Genomic DNA, 16,932 nt, shown 5'->3' on the forward strand with positions numbered 1-16,932 from the left:
GGGCTGTCTTCGTGGCCTTGTGGCACCCTGGCTCCCTGTGGGAGGTTTGGGAGAACAGTGGGGCTGAGCCGCCATGCAGAGCCCGCTGTTTATCTGAGGGAGAAGCGCCCAGCTTCCCTGGGGCCCAGCGGCCGGCCGCGGTCTGACCCTGGCCGACATTCCCCGAGTGCCTCCTGGAGAACAGCTCACTCATGCAGGTGGCCGGGGCTCACGGGGCCGACCGCGTTTGGAATTCTCATTGCTGCCCTGATGGGGGCTCTGCCTGCCCTGGCGGGGGAGGCACAGCTCAGGGGGGTGGGGGTTGATGAAGCCGTGGCGAGCCGTGCAGGAGAGTGTGCTAAGGTGGGAGGCTCGTCACCGTCCCGGAAATCACTCTCCAGCCCCAACCCTGGGCAGCCCTGAGCCACACGTGCCTGAGAAATGGCCTTCACCCCCCGGTGCTTCAGTTCTTGCTGGGGAGAGGGACTCGTGACAGGTGAGTGACCTCACACGAGGGGCTTTGCCACCCGGCCTGCTCCGTTTCCTGCTCCCCCAGTAGGGACAGTGCCGCCAGGATCCCCTTCCCACAAGTGGCTCGAGTCTTAGAGACTGTGCCGGGCAGCTTGTGTTCTCGTCCTTATGAAGTGCCACGAAGGGGCTGTTGCAGGGCTGGGACCCCCCCGGGGCCGGGGGACAGCAGGTGGGGACAGCCCTGGATGGGAGGGACCTGAGCCAGGTCTGGGGTGGGTGTGTGGCCTGGAGCTCGCTGTTGGGCTGGCCCCTGCCCCTCCTCGCCCCTGGCCCCTTTGGGCCTCCTGTCTCCCCACCCCTCACACAAGAGCCCGCAGGAGGGGACTGTCCAGGTGACCCCAGGCAGCGGCTGTCCTGGCGCCTTGGAAGAAGTGACACCAAGTCCCACCCTTTGCTAGCCCGCCATCTTTTATCAGTGTTTCTAGGAGCCCCGTGTGCTTGTGGTTTGCTTGCTGGCCTGTGGCAGTCAGAGGGTCTGCCTGGGGAGTCCTGCTCCCTGGCCGAGATTCGTGGGGCCGGGAGACGAGCGGAGCCCGGGGGAGCGTGGGGAGCCGGGGAGGAGAGGGGCATTCATCCTCCCCCGGACTCGTGCTGGCCGTGAGAATGTCACAACGCGTTGTAGAGGGTTGAACTGAATGGGAAAGGAAACAAGAAAACAGAAAGAGCCTTTGGAGTCCCAGGGAGCACGGGAATTGGGTTTGCAGTTGTGACATTTTAGGAAGATGCCTCTGTGTCCATGGAGGACAGCCTGAGTGACGGAGCCCAAGAGCTCCGGGCCTCCAGCAAGAGAACATCCTGGAGGAAGGCGTTCCAGGCCCGCCCTCTCTGTGCAGAATGCTAATTTGGCCCTTGGGAAATAAGTGTTGCTTTAAGTCATTTCCATAGGAACAGAATCTTTTCTTGAGGAGGAAGCTTCCCAGAAGCAAGGCAGAACCCCCGCAGTGTCACTAGGGCCCCCCCCCCACCCCTGCTGCGGGTGCTGGGTGGGGGGGTGGGGTGACAGGCTTTGCCCCGGCTTCAGCTCCCCGGGACTTGGCCAGGCAGTGCCGCTGGGTGCTGTGGCTTCTGAGGCTCGTCCAGGCTAGGGATGATACCTTCTGGAGGGGGCGTTCACTCCTGTCCTGAGCCTTCATGCCCCGGAGCTTTGTATCTTCCTGGGGGACCGGCCGTCGCGGCCGGTGACCCTGTTTCCCAGCCGTCCCGCGGGCAGAGCCCTTTCCGCAGCTGCCTGTCCCCATCCTGGCCGGCCACTGAGGTCCGAGCCTGGGTTCTGCCCTCCTTTCTGCCTTTTCCTCACAAGGTTCTGTAGGGTCTTAGGGGTGGAAGGAGCTCCCTGTGCACAGCCTTCTATCCCCTGGCCAGGCACCTGGCAGCCCGTCTCTTCCTAGGCCCCTGAGGGGGCTGTTTCCCAGCAGGAGGGCCCGTGGCACAGAGAAAGCACGGCCGAATCCCCCCCCCTCCCCCGCCAACCCCAGCCCAGGTCAGGCACATGTGGCCGAGCCAGCCGTTGAAGGGCCGGCTCCAGCACGTCCAGCGGCTTGGAACCTGGCTTGGCTCCCACCGCAGAGGCTCGAGAGCTGCCCCAGGACTGTAGCCTTGCCTGTGAGGCACGTGTCCCCCTCGGAGCACCGACGGGACATGTGGCAAAGCTCCAGGCGGCAGCTTCCCTGGGATCTCTGGCTGGTTTATAAGTACAGCGTTACAGAGAGTTGAAGGTCAGCCACTCTAGAAAATGATTTTCTTCTCACCCCCAAAGTCTGAGCTGCGTGGTTCGGTGCCCTAGGACCCCAGGGGTCTGAGCCCAGCCCCTTGTAGCCCCCGTCCCTCTGGTCCTCGCTCCCAGCCAGCCGTCCCTGCCTGCAGGGCATGGCTTGCCCAGCCAGGGTGTGGCGGAGAGGGCAGCGTGCAGCCGGGCCGCTCTGGTCCCGCTGGCCTGGACGGTGACCCAGAAGCAGCCTTGTCCTAGGATGCTCTGTGACACGGGGAGTCCTCCCCACGTAGGAACTGGCATCGTTGGTTTGATTTCGAAGAGAGCGAGTCCCTTAGACACACGGTGGCCGTGTGCAGTGCTTTTTAAGAGGAAGGAGGGTAATTAGTTAAGTCAGGGTGAGCAGAGTCGGAACTTCCCAGCGGAGCCACGGCCTTCTCGCGGGTCCCGACACGCTTAGCGATCTGCACGCGTGTCCAGTCCGTCAGTCCGCTGCTGCCTCTCTGCCGGTGGATGGCGAGCCTTGTTAGCAGAGACGGGAGCCTGCGACCACAGGGCAGGACTGGCGGAGGATCCCACAGAGAGGGGCTGAGCGTGAGTGGACGCCTGGCTGTGCCCCTCAGCGGACGTGAGAAGGCCCGGGTGCCGCGCAGCAGGTGGGGGTGGGAAGGCCCGGGCTGCTGGCCTGCTGGGCTTGGCCCAGGCGCCTGGTCCTTTGGCTCCTGTGGCTGGCGGGTGGCTGCCACGTGGGACCGGGCAGGACCAGGTGAGTGCAGCGCCCGTGGGCGGGGCCTCCGTCTGCTCTGATGTTCTTGGTCCCGTGAGACGGTCAGTTGATGGATGGTCCGGCGCACCCCTCGCAGCCCTTCCTCTGGGCCCGGTCCTGCTGTCGCCCGACTCCGTTTCTACCCATGTGTGTGGGCTGCATTCAGCCTCGTGCGGGGCTTGGGACAGGGGCCCGTGGGGCCGGAGCAGGAGCCTGTCACAGGGATAGAGCAGGGCAGGGGCCGCAGCAGAGGGCAGGGGCCGCCACTGGACATCCTGTTCTGCAACCAGGAGGAAGTCGATGAAGCTGGCGCTGAGCGTGCAGGGGGCCGGGGGTCCCAAGACGAGCCTGAGAAGGACGGAGCCGGGAAGGCCTCCTGGGCTTTCCTAAGGCGGGGCGCTGTCCGGAGGGCAGGGGTGTGAGGACCCGATTCAGCGGGAGAATGACTCCGGGGTAGGGGGGCAGACTCGGTGAGGGGGCAGGTGGCACAGGAAGGACTCAGGCTGGCAGTGGTCCCATCGGGCTGTGAGGGGGTTGAACGGCAGAGAGGATGGTGTCCTATGTGGCCAGAGCGGCGCCTCTGCAGTTAGAAATCGTGGGGCAGAGACTTCTGGGAGCTTGGACACAGCGCTCCTCCGTGAAGGTCTTGGTTTGTGCGCTCTTCTGTCTGTGCGCTAAACTCGAATTTAAAACTTTCATAAACCAGAGAATTGACGCGGCAGGCCTAGGAGGAGACGCGGTGGATCTGAGGAGGGTGGAAATAAGGTTATCATGAATCTGGATGGCAGAACAGAGGGGCGGCCCGAGGGCTCCGGGTGGGGTCTGGCTGTATAAGCCACAGCCGTGTCTGCTTAGTTTTTGCGGAACGTTCACGAAGTGAACCGTCCGACCTGCGCCATAGAAGTTGCCTAAATCTGAAAAGCTGGAACAATGTGGGCACTAGTCGCTGAGTATAACCCTTTACAGCAAGATGCTAACAGAGTTGAAACTGAATCATCAGGCATTTGGAAACTGGAGAGGCCGCTCGAGAAGAAAGTGACCCTGTAAACATAGAAGAGCTTTAAGAACACGTGTGATGTGACGTGTTGGGCTTGAACACGGCCAAGATGCTTTAATTATATAAAAACAGTAAAGAAAAATACCCTTTAACTCCAGAAGTTAGATATGGAAAGTGAAAGTCAACATACGATCAAGGTGATAAAGGAATTATTGAGTGAACATAGCACCAATGACGGGGTCAGAAAATGGAGCTCGTGAGTAGAATTGAGAACATCTCACTTACAGCGGGGCCTGGGTGGCTCAGTCGTGAGCATCTGAGTCTTGGTTTGGGCTCAGGTCGTGATCTCATGGTTCGTGAGTTCGGGCCCCATGTTGGGCTCCACAGCGAGTGCAGAGCCTGCTTGGGGTTCGTTCTCTCTCTGTCTCTGTCTCTGTCTCTCTCCCTCTCTGTGTGTGTGTGTGTGTGTGTGTGTGTGTGTGTGTCCTTCCCCTGCTCACGCTGTCTCTGTCTCTCTGAAAAATAAATAAACTTAAAAAAAATCTTACTTAGAAGGCATTTGCAAATGTCAGTCCAGTGGACAGCCTTCCTGCAAAGCCAGGTATGTGGGTGATACAAACGTTCTCCTGCGTTTTGGGAAGGGAGACAGCAGAGATTTGGGGGGAGTATAAAATGCCAGAATTGCTGCAAAATGAAGGAAACAACAACAACAACAACAACATCCTTGAATGGACCCATAATTTTGGGATAAGTTCCAACATTTTCAAAAGTCTTACCTTTAAACGTGGTTCTGAGGCCAAAACCTGTCTTCCCAAGCAAGTTCTTTCCAACTCTCGAGAAACCTGTCACCACGTGGCCTGTGACCCGCGGACTTGCCTGTGTGTCACAGAGCTCTGATCACTGCTGACCTGTGTCTGTGTGCCCCCCGCGTGTGTGTCTGCATACGGAACTGACCCTGTGAAGCCGTGCGGTCAGGGGCGGTGGCCTTGGTCCCCGGCACAGCGCCTGACCAGTGAGGCCCGAGTGTGAACGTGGGTTGAGTCAAGGAATTCTTTATTAATAGGAAAGAACAGCACCTGTGAAAAGGAAATTAGAATCTAGTTTCACTTGCATATGATACAAACACAAATATGTTTCCTAAAGCACCAGCATATTTAAACCATTGATACATTAAATAAAAACATTCCGTGAAAAAGCTTTCCCCCCCAGGAACATGAAATGGTTTGCTGTCGATAAATCTGCCTGTGTCACGGGTCCCACACGTGCAGGGCTTCATTAGAAGGGCCCACGGGCCTCAGCGTATGGTCCTGCTCGTGGCTGACGTTTGTCACCCAGCCCGGCAGAGATACGCAGCTGGGTCAGTGGGGGGAAGGCGCCCCAGGAGGAGTGGAAAGGAAGCCGGGTGCCTGCTTCGTCCTCCCCAGGAGCCACACAGAGCGTGCTCCCCGTTTCTGCCCAGATCCCAAGGTTTCTACCGGGGCCAGGTCTCGGGGACGCCTCTGCCCATCAAGATTCTGGATCCCGGGAAAGCTGGTGTTTCCCGAGAACGATGTGCCAGGAGTGTCTGCGGGCTGGCACAGAGCCCCAGCGTTACCAGAGAGATCCTCTCAAGAGCCACGTTCTCGATGCCAGCCAAGGGTCAGCCCTGCAGCCAGGCCCCTGGAGACCCGGCTCTGCTGTTCCTGTTCTTCCTGCTTGCTGCTCATGCGTCCTCGCGATAAGCCACAGGGTCACTCTTGAAACGTAGCAGCTTCTCCTGCATTTAGTAGAAGGAAAAACAACAACTCAGCTCTTACTAAAATGGAAATGAAAGAATACTTATCTTAACATGCCAAAGACTATCTGTAGACAGCATCCAGCAGTACCCAGGGGATTCGAGGGACAGTCCCCTCTGCGTCCACAGCACACCTCCGTGTCTGTGATACGACGGGTACACGTTCAGCAGAATCTCCCTGCTCCTGCCCCACCCACTGCGCAAGCTCACACACAGACGCGCGTGCCAGCGATATGAAAAATAGGAGTGAGCGAACACTGGCGTTTGCTCTGTAGACCCTTCTAGTCCCCGCTGGGGGCAGGCACGGAGCCCGGCACGGAGTGGAGGGGAAAACCTGGGGTCCGAGCAGGCGAATCAGAGACCCTTTGCCTAAGCGAGGACCCCTGAACTCCGGCAAGTGAACCAGAACAGACAGACCTGGAGGTGTGGCTTTTGCTTGTCCGAGACGCTTTTCATAGAGCAGGAGTGAGAGAAAAGTGTCCCAGCGATGGGGTCACTCATTCCGCTTTTGTGACGGAAGCACCTCACGCTAAAGCATTAATTTAAAATGGCCAGAGTCCCAGGTGCCTGACTTGCGAAAAGTGCCAGCTTTCTGTAGAGTGACACAGAGGAAGCACAAGCTTGGTAAATGTCCGTCTGTCTGAACCACCGTCAACAAAGTGAAAAGCAGGTTAGAAACAGAAGAGCTCACAAACAGGATCAAGACGTCTTCCGTGTTTGCGATGCGCAGAGAGCTCACGCAAATCAGTAACGGAATGACCATCGGCAGTCAGTCCACAGAAGAAATTATGTAGCCGGCTGGTGAACGCACGTATATCTTCCAATCGTTACTAAGGAATTGAAAAATCAAACAGACGCTACCTGCCAAATTAGCGGTGCTCTTTAAAATGCACTTCATTAAAACTGATGATGCTGGCGAGACAGGCGTGTTCCGTCCTTCCTTCCCACGGGGATGTGATATGCAGCCTTTCTGGGGAGCTGTTTAGTAATTTATGGCAAGAGTCTTACCTGGGCCCTGTAATTCCCCTTGTTTACGATTATGGGAAAACAAACCGTCTGCCTCCTAAATATCTAGTGTTAGGAGGAGAGTTCTCTAGGTTAAAGTACTTGGTTAGAATATTCTAGAACTACCAAAAGATCTTGTCTTCAGAGAATAGTTACTGTTGTGGAAAAGTGCTCCCCGTGTATTTCTAGCGAGGGAGAAGCATGATGGGAAGTTACACACGTTTTATATGCAGGGCGTCTGCACTGCTCATGCACACCACCTACACGTGTACATGTAGAAAATACGCATATATGTTTACATGCTCATATACGGATAAAAATGACCGCGATTTTGCTTGTGTAGTGTGCACAGAAAAAAGACAGAACAAATCACAGTGCTGGCGTTTTTTTTGTTTTGTTTTGTTTTGTTTTGTTTTGTTTTGTTTTGTTTTGTTTTAGTCAGTGGAATTGTGGATATTTTAAGCTTCTTGTTTGAACTTTTAAAAAATTTTCCATATCCTCTCAATATGTGGTCAACATGGCTTTTCCCCTCCGGTTAATTCCTGAGTTAAGGAGGTGAGACCCCCCCCTTGGTGAGGTGCCCAGCTCAGAGCCCGTGTTCTGTGACAGATGTCAAACGTCACCTTCCTGAGGCCACAGCAGGTATCCCTCCATAGTGGGATCCTGTGTGCTCGCGTGTGTCCCTCAGCTCACACACGTGTGCACATGCAGACACACGTACACCCGCACACAACCAGGTGGTCCTCAGAGGCGAGAAGCGTGTCCTGTCCTCTGGGGACCCTCGGTGCCCATAGGTGCCTGTGTGCGGTAGGATGTGAATAAATGCCTCCTGAAAGGAGGGCTGAAGGGAGAAGGGGACGGGTTGCAGGGCTGCATGAAGAGTAAGGTGCATGGACCCTGGAGCCAGCCCCTCCCCCCACCACGGTGGCTCAGGCTGCACATGGGCTGTGAGAGTCCTTTCCCTTTGGCCAAGTTGCCACAATGGGCATTTCTTGGACCGCTTGGTGCAGCCCATAGGTCACTCTTTTTTTTTTATTTTTAAAAATTTTCTTTTTGTTTTATTTATTTTTGAGGGAGAGAGAGAGAGAGAGAGAGAGGGAGGGAGGAAGCATGGGAAGGACAGAGAGACAGAGGGAGACACAGAATCCAAAGCAGGCTCCAGGCTCTGAGCTGTCAGCACAGAGCCTGACACGGGGCTCGAACTCACAAACCGCGATCATGACCTGAGCCGAAGTTGGACGCTTAACCGACTGAGCCACCCAGGCGCCCCTAGGTCACTCTTGAAGTCTGTGTTTTATTCACTGGACCAAGCTTCTTTATGCCTTTATGTCGTCTGTCCCCTTCCGTGGAGGCGGGTCGGATGAGGTCATCTCTAGTGGCCATGCGGGATCCCTGTGCAGGCTGGACGGGTTCCAGTACGTGACTTTGAGCCCTCCCTGGGCGTCCCCGCACTACTGGGCCTCTGCAGACTTCAGAGATCTGTGGGCAGGAAGCAGCTGGGAAGATGTGCAAGGCGTCTGCGGGGTGGCTCTGATTTACAGGGACAGACGTGCGGCAGTGCCCAAAGCCCAAGCCTCACGGAGACCACGGGGCCCAGCGTGTGGGAGGGGCCGAGGGGGCCTGGCCGCTCGCCCGTCCTCTGGCCTCAGATGCGGGTGCCAGTGTGCCCACCTCCACCACAGCTTTAGGAGAGGCCTCGAAGTGAACACTTCTTAGCCCCAGCTTTTGTGCACCGGGACCCCGGGCTCAGAAAGTCAGAAGCGGCTTTAGGATTGCGTGTGGAAGCAGGTGGAGAGAAGCCACGCTCCCTCGCTGGGAGGGCCTTTGCCATCTCCAGTGCTCCTCTCCAGTGCTCTCACCCTTGGACAGCCACGCATAGGTGACCGTGGGGTCCTGGCCCCTCCGGGAGGCCCGGGAGCGTCCCATGGAGACCGGCTGGCCGGGGTGACCGTGGGGTCCCGGCCCCTCCGGGAGGCCCGGGGGCGTCCCCATGGAGACCTGCTGGCTGGGGTGACCGTGGGGTCCCGGCCCCTCCAGGAGGCCCGGGAGTGTCCCCATGGAGTCCTGCCGGCTGGGGCCTCCAGGAGGACAGGGCGGTGCCTTCGTTTTGGGCCACCCCGGCTCTCCCCTTGCTCTGAAACCAGGGAGGTCAGAGCCAACACGGACTTTCGGCCTTTTTTCCTCCCATGTGGGGCTGCGCCCTTCTGCCCTGCACTGTGCCTGGTGCCTGGTACCAGTGGGAGGACGCTTGCCGTCTGACAGGGCATCTGTGCACGTTGGTGGCACTCCTGTGCTATTCTGCCCACCTTCGCTTGGAGTTGTAGCATCCCCTCGGACGGGTCCATTGCCATCGATTCCCTGGCGCCCTCGCATCCCCAACAGTCGCTCACGGGGCGTGGAGATGGCCCGGCCCCCTGGGCGGGGGGGTCATGTCTTTGTCAGACCAGACTAATTTTGCGATGCCGAGTGCCCTTGGGCGGGTTAATGGTTCTGTCCGGTTTGCGTTTCATCCCGTGTTCATCTGAAGCAGCAAATGTCACGAAATGCCAAAGTACAGATCAATTGTCTCTTTCTTTATCATTTCAAGACATTTTAGAGACAAAATTAGGTCAATTGAAAACTGATCTTCGAGTGGATGATTGTGCCACGTGTGCTGCTCTGGGCTGCTGCGTGTGTTTAAGTGTGGCGTGTGTGTGGTCGCGTGCGGTGTGGAGTCACGCCCAGGCTGGGGCGCCCAGGGAGGCGGGACGGCGAAGGGAGAGTCGTGGCGTCTGACCTCAGTTGCCTCATCGGCAGGGGGAGGTGGGGGCCTCCCACCATCTGTGCTCGAGGGCTCGCTGGAGGGGCGAACGAGGTCACGGACAGAGGAAGGGCTTGGAGCCGCCCCGCACCCACATGCACCCTCAGCCTCTCTTACAAACCCAGGCAGGGGAAAGAATTGATCTCGTTCTTTTTTGGTCTGTGAGCAAAAGAGGCTTTTCTCGTTGCACATGGAGGGGGGGGGGGGTTTGCTTAGTCATGAAGGAAGCTTCCCTTTACCTCCTGTGGAACCTGTTTGGGGTTCTGTCCGCACGAAAACCCCGGAGGAAGGAAGGCCCTCTTTGTGCGGGATCCTGCTTTCCCTTGAGGCCGAGCCGAGGCTGAGCCGCACCCTTGGGGTCATTAGGGCAGGCGGCACGGCCGGTGTTGGGAAGAGGGCACGTCGTCCTCCACGGGGACACTGTGAGTGGCAGGGCCTCTCTGGGGACATGCTCTTCCCCGGACCCCTCCCTGAGCTGCGCAGGCCTGGACTCAGATCCCTGATCCTTGCCCACCCGCCTGCCCCTCTCCCACCGGGGCGTGCACTCCTCGGCTCCCCAGGGCTCCTTCTCAGAGGGAGCACCCAGGAGGGGCGGGGAGAGGAGCTGGGGTCCTGTCCTGTGCCGTCCTGTCCACTCCCGTCCCAGTCCCGTCCCCCGTTGCTGTCGCTGGGCCTTGCCTGCCCTGACCTGCCCGGACGCTCCTCCCTGATCATTTCCCATTTATGATCGGAACTCACCAGGCGGTTTTTGAGAGAAATGGGAGTCAGCACGAGACTGGAGAAAATCGATTTTGTCCCATGACAATCCCCAGATGTATCTATATTTTTATTAAATCATCTCTCTGCGGTGGGTTTTGCTTTCCTCGTGGGATTGAGCTGCTGGAACCAAGCCCTCGAGCCCCTGCTGGGCCTGGTGGCCGCAGGGCAGCCCCCCCGCCTTGCACCCCAGCTCCTGGAGAGTGAGCCCAAGTGTCAGGCCAAGTGTCCCTCCGCATCCAGGGCAATCGGGTGCGAGGGCTCCACGGGTGCCCCAGGCAAGGTACGTGACTGTCAGCCAGAGTATAGACATGCAGTCCTTCCCTGACGCCCGCAGAGCGGGGTTGGGGTGCGTCCTCACTCACCTCTCCGGATGGCCCAGCTTAAGGCTCATTCTGTTTTCTTTCTCTTCTCTGAGATTCTTCCATAACGAATGCTGTCGCCTCTTAGGAAGCGGTGCTCAGACTTTGTACTGTGGGTCCTGTCGTTGACGGGTCTCTGCATGCTTTCTGAGAGTCGCGTGTCCCTGGTGTTGGGGGTTTAGGGTGAGCGTTAGCACGGGCAGAGGGGAGTTACACAACCCTCCTTGCAGCTAAGGAGGCCCCGAGAGCCCAAGGAGGATGGTTTAATCTAGCAGTTTCCCTTCAGGACGTGGCAATCCCATAAATCCATAGAAATTAGCCAGCAGAGAGGCTTCTGGGCCTGAAAGTGGAGAGGGGTGGGGCGGGACTGTTCCCAAGCATTCTTGCCCCCGGCACATCCCTCTAGGGATAGTTTTTAGTGTCCTAAAGCTATTCAGGTTGTGCTCGGAAGGGAGAAAAGTTCTCAAAGGCTCTTTCCCCAGAGCGCCCCTCTCCCCACCTCCTCCCAGCTCCCGAGGAGGCCACTTTCGTCCTTGGAAGTGGTTGCTTTTGTGTTTGTGTTTGTCTCTGCCTGTCTAAGCGGCTGTCTCTGGAGTTTTCAGGTGTAATGACTTTCTGCAGCAGAAAGACCTGCCTTCTTACCCTCCACAGCCCCCAGCTCTTTGGGACCCTCCTCCTGGGGGGGCGTGGGCCAGACCCTGATACACACACACACACACACACACACACACACACGCACACACACACACACGCACACACACACACACACACGCACGCACACACGACCCCTGGGGACCCTCCTCCCCGGGGGCCTCAGCCAGACCACACAGTCACACACACGACCCCTCGGGGCCTCACTCGGGACCCAGTTTGGACGTGAGCTTGGGGCGGCGCGGCCACCACGGTCTCTGGAGGCTGTGTGCGCTCCCTGGGACTTGAAACAGATTGGGCTCCAGGAAGTGAAATATCAAATGTTTAGGTGACGTCTGTGGAAAGTAACATCCTGTGCCCTTCAGTAAGTGTTCAGCCGCATAGTCTCGCTCACACATCTGAGACCTGAGCGTAGACTGTGGGTTAGATCCGTCGCTCCACGGCGGCCCCAGGTGCGCACAGGACTTCTTGGAGACCACGGCCAGTTTTCACTGGAACAGGCCACTTACAGCTAAATGATTTCTAAGCAAGATTATAAAGCTCCTTCCGTGTTTTTATTTAAAAACTGTTTCATGTGGATGATGGCTGCATTTCAGGATGCTTATGAGGGGTGGGGCTCCTGAACAGTCCTTGGGACAGGTCCTTGGATAGCTGTCCCAGGGCCCCCCAGCCTGCGTGCCAGATGCCAGGGGCCAGCTGCCTGCAGTCCGGGTTTCGAGGCTTACTGAAGGACACCTCTGAAATCAACGACAGGACACAAAGCTGAGTCCTGTCCTGTCCGTGATCTCTCGCTGACGGGGCAGCGGCTCAGACCGACCGCCCAGTACACGCACCCCGTGCCCCGTCATAAACCCCGGGCGCCTTCCCTGGGTCGTCGAGCCAACCCAGGAGCCTGTGCTGTGCTCCCTCCTCCCCTTCCTCAAAGGAAAAATCTCTCGTCTAGTGGAAGGTCTCCTCTCAGCCCCATGTCTCAGCCCCTTCCCTCTGGGCCTGGAACGTGGCCTGTGCCCACCCAGCCGGGCCGTCCCAGCCTGAGCCGCTGTCAGAGGGGCCTCCCCGCAGGTGAGCTGGAGGGCAGCCGACACCGTGGGCTTTGCCAGTGACTCGCCCTGCTCGTTTCTGCCTGTGAATTAGTCTTGCCATTAAAGAAAAAATTACACCCACCATTCAAATCATTAATTGAAAGGCCCTTATTATCTCATTAATGGTGTTTGATATCTGAGCCAGATAAACTGGGAGAAGCTCATCTGTTCAGTCCCTGAAGAAATGTAATCACATCACGGGCCTTATTGAAATGTCCCCCTCTCAGCCGTCAGGAAGTCCGTGCCACAGCGGTCTGTTCGTGGACCCCCGTTCGAGTCTGGCACAGAAGTACTGTTGTGCGGCCGGGGCGCCCGCGTGACGTGCGTTTGGCCAGTGGTGTTCAGGAAGGCGTGCCCGGCTGCGGTGCTGGCTGTGAACGGCCCCTCTGAGTTCCCCAACCGCTTAGACGCCTTCCTCCTCTGGGCGGTCTCCTAGGATCAGTGGGGTTTCAGAGAGAGGCCGAAAAGAGGGAAGGGGGCGGCCCCAAGGCTGACGTCACCTGCGCAGTGCGTGAGGCTTCTGCACTGACCTGGGATGGACAGGAAATCGAATGGGAACCACGGCCCCTGAGAGCCGTGTCCCCGAGGCTGTGTCCTCTTGCTGAACCCGGGGTTCGCTGGGTTGATTGCCAAGCTCCTGGACCTTCTTTGTGGAAAGGACCCCTTATGCCCCGTGGCGGTTCCGTCCCCTCCCCCGCATCTTCTCTGCCCGTCTAGCCGTGTCCTGCGTCCTGGGTGCCCCAGGCCCTCACACGGGGGAGCTGTGGTCTGTTCCTCGCTGACCCGGTGCTCTGGCGGCGCTGGCTCAGCCTGAAGAGACCGGACAGGAAGACCCATGTGCGGGCTTCCCCGGCAGCTGGGACTAGGCCATGGAAAAGGAAGGAGTGGGTGGCTTTGAGGTTCTGAGATCCTCACCTGCAGCGGAGGTGACGCCCAGCGAGCTGAAGGGACCAGGAGGTGTGCGTGGCAGCCGGGGTCCAGCAGGGCTGGCGCTCCTTCCTGGCTCCCGCGGTCCCCCACTGCCAACCTGCCCCCTCCAGCCCCACTCCGTGGGCCCCAGCCCCAGTCCCCAAGGTCGTGTTCCGGGTCCTTCCTGGGAGAGGTCCATTTCAGTTGACAGGGGTCCTCTTGGGTTCAGGCTGTAATGTGCCTTCCTGAACCCAGAGCCTTGGGCCACTCGGGAGTCCTGGGCTGGACCCTCACGGCCACCAACCCCCATGAGACCCTGAGTGGTCGTTTAGCTTCTCCCAACGTAACCGACGCTAGTGAGTTGCTCAGATAGTGATGATGAACGGGCTCCTGTGGGAATCCTTCCCTCAGGCCTCGCGGTGGGAGCTGTCGTTGTCCAGCTGAAGCGATGACAGAGGGCACACCGGCCCCTTTCCGCCAGAGCCCCGTCACGGAGCCCCAGGGGCCTTCTGTTGCTACAAGTCACCTCTCAAAGAGGCCTGTGCCCCTCAAGGGTCCGCCGTGAAATAAACACGCTTGGCCGCGGGGTCCTGGCCGAGGCCTCACCCCGTGTGCAGGCATGAAAGGTCCAGGAAAGTGAGACAGGGCCACATGGGCCGGACGAGCTGGGGGAGCGCCTTCCAGTCCAGAAAGCCCTCCATCTGCACAGGGAGGTTCATTTTGTTACCTTCATTAGTTTGAGGATTTTCAGGGCAAACACGATAGGATTTCTCGATTCAATTCTGGGATGTTTGTTTTTTTGCGATAAAGCACACGGAGGAACTTGCGTTGATATTTAATTCGTCTTGCAAAGAGGAAATATTTGCTCCTCTCTTACTCAGTGTGTCTGATTCTCAGCTGGGCTGGTGAGGCTGGCGGCATCCAGCCAGGACTTGGAACGCTGTGGACGCCCAGCCTGGGCCTGTTGCTGCTGAGTCGCGGTGCCCGTGGTCCCCACGCTGCCCCTCACAGCCCCAGGCGGGATGCTTGCCGGCCCTCATCAGCGAGCTGAGACCCCCACCACGCCCCCATCTTCCCTTTCCTGGGGCTCCGTCTGACTTTGGGGGAACTGCCCCTGCCCCGAGCCCCACACTGCGCCCTCAGCCAACCTCACAACTGAGACCAGGTTGCTTCTTCTCTGCGGCTCAGCGTGACCACCCGTCGGAGGATGCCAGCCCCCTCTCGGTTGTTGTTAATGCAGACGACGTGGTTGTCAATGTCACAGCCACCTAATTGGATTCCTGATCCACTGAAACTCGGAGGCTCGGGGTCCCCAGAGACACGGCAGGGAAGGAACTGTGTCGGCAGAGCCTGTCAGGGTCACTCCCCGCCCCTCACTTACTGAGAAAGGATGGCCCAGAGTTACAGCTTATGAAAGTGACTGTGAATGTATCTGACCTGGCCCAGTGCTCGCTGTAAGCCTTGTGCGTCTGGTAAGGCTCAGGTTCCTGGCCCCGGGCACACTTCCTTCAGGGACGGGTCAGGCACCTGTAGCTGGGCGCCCCGTGTCTGCCTCTCTCCCTTTGGGGGACTCCTGAGTGCTTTCTCCCACTGGCCTGGCCGGTATGTCCTTGGAAAGCCTCCCTGGGGGAGGGTTTCAGGGGACAGCTCTGTCTTTCCAGCTGCCTTGTTTGGCAGAAGCCCGGGACACACACACACAGCTGGCTCAGTCTGCCTGTCCCACCTGGCAGCCCCATCTGGATTTGGGCCCTTTGACTTAGCCCAGCCTGGGTAGGCCCTGGGTTCACAGGGCTCAGGGGTTGTGAGTTGCCCCGTGAGGGTCCGGCTCCAGCGTTTCCTGACAGTGGGGTCACTGCCCTCTTGCCCTAGGCAGGCAGCATCGGGCCCTGTACTCACACAGTGTTCCCACGGGAGACTTTGCAGAGGGCGAGCGCTGTGACAGGAGTGAAGCCGCCTTTCCCAGGGGTCTCAGGGTGACGAGCCAGCCCCGCAGCTGCAGGACTCCCTCACCTGCCCCCTGGCCACTTCGGAGGAGGCCGGCTTCCTGGCACAGGGGCCCGCGGCAGGGGGCCTTCGCAGGGGGTACGTTTGCATCCAAGCGTTGCTGTGGGAGGAGCTCCACTGTCGATGGCGTGTTTTATGTCTCCAGATAATCCCGTTGTGATAAGCCTGATTCCTGCCCGAACACGCACACCAGCCTGTGGACCTGTCACAAAGTCAAATAATGTGACATCTCCTGTTGCGTTATCACTCTCGATTAGAATCTCTCTCTTAAACGCCAGCCTGCGAATCTGTCTGCGCTCCCTGCCACATTAGCATCTTTTTATAATCATCATCAGATGGCACCTCTCACTCTGGAGATGGGTCGCCCCAAACGAAGCCCAGCAATTTTTCACGCAACTTGTCCTCATTGGGAGCGGTGGGCGTAATTTTGAGCAGAAACCGAGCTGTGTGTATTTAGAAACCAATTGGGAAAATCAGATTGCCCGGGCTGCAAGTGGTGTGTCTGAATCGCCTCTTCTGTCCTAGGGCTGCTTCCCACTTGGCCCCGCTCGTTGTGAGACGGATCTCCTCGGGCGTGGGAGGTGCCACCGGGTGGGGTCACTTCAGGAAGTGGGCTTGGGGGCCAGGCCTGGGGGAGGGTGCTCCTGTCCGCCCTTCCCCCACCCACAGCCCCGGCAGGCGGGGGAGCCTCAGTCCTGGGGAGCGGTGAAGGGGTCTCCGGAGCGGCTCTGGTCCAAGCCCGGTGACGGGCCGCTCGCCACGTGCTGGGGTGTCTCGGCGCCGACCTCCTACAATTGCCAACCAGCAGGCACGCCGGGCAGGTGCTGGCCTGGAGGGGCCTGAGGTTCAGACTCCAGCGCTGTGGGCTGAGGGCCTTGATCACATTGTCTTGTGCTCACCGCCCTGGCCTCCAGAGTGAGACCTAGGGGCTGTCCCCTGCTTTGGGTGGCTTCTGTGGAGCTCACTGGGCTTTTTGCACGCACACATTTAATCCTTGAAACAGCCCTGCCAGAGGGCTCTTGTCCCAGATCTGGAGTCGGAAGAGACCCCTGCCTGGCCAGGGTCACACGGCAGTCTCTGACTCCAGCGCAGTCCCGCTCCACACCTGGGCCCTCCTGCCCTCGACCAGTACCTCCTGCAGCTGCTCCCGGCCTCCCCAGTCAGAGGTGGGCCTCAGGATTCTGCAGAAATAAATGGAGACAGAGGAGATTTTATCAAACACCCGTTTCAAGGGGCACGACTTTTCCTTTGTTGCTCATGTTTAGTAGTGGGGGGGAGGGGTTCTTGGAAAAGTTGGATCTTTTGTGGTGTTTCCCAGAGGAGGGAGGGAGGAAGGAAATGACTTGTGTAATGCCTTAGATTAAAGACTACACATAGGACTCAACTGGGTACGACTCTGTGAATGCGACTAAATTTTCTGTTTTACACAATGGTTGCTGGCACGTAGTGTGTTCATTTTTATGTATCAGTTTTATCAGTAACGCTAATTGAACATAAGCAACATAACCTTCCTGTGCGCTAGGCCCTCTGCTGGGCGCTGGGAATGTATCCCTGAGTCTGCCACAGCTGTGGCCCCATGGGCCTCATACTAAGGTTGGCTGCTCGTGG

At 58.3% G+C, this 16,932-nt stretch overlaps 1 protein-coding gene across 1 annotated transcript in view; it reads left to right on the forward strand.

Moving 5' to 3' along the window:
• Window positions 1-16,932, forward strand: part of TBC1D22A (TBC1 domain family member 22A) — a 324,756-nt gene that overhangs the window by 288,711 nt on the left and 19,113 nt on the right.

The sequence above is a fragment of the Lynx canadensis genome, chromosome B4, assembly GCF_007474595.2.
Source record: "Lynx canadensis isolate LIC74 chromosome B4, mLynCan4.pri.v2, whole genome shotgun sequence".
NCBI lineage: Eukaryota > Metazoa > Chordata > Mammalia > Carnivora > Felidae > Lynx > Lynx canadensis.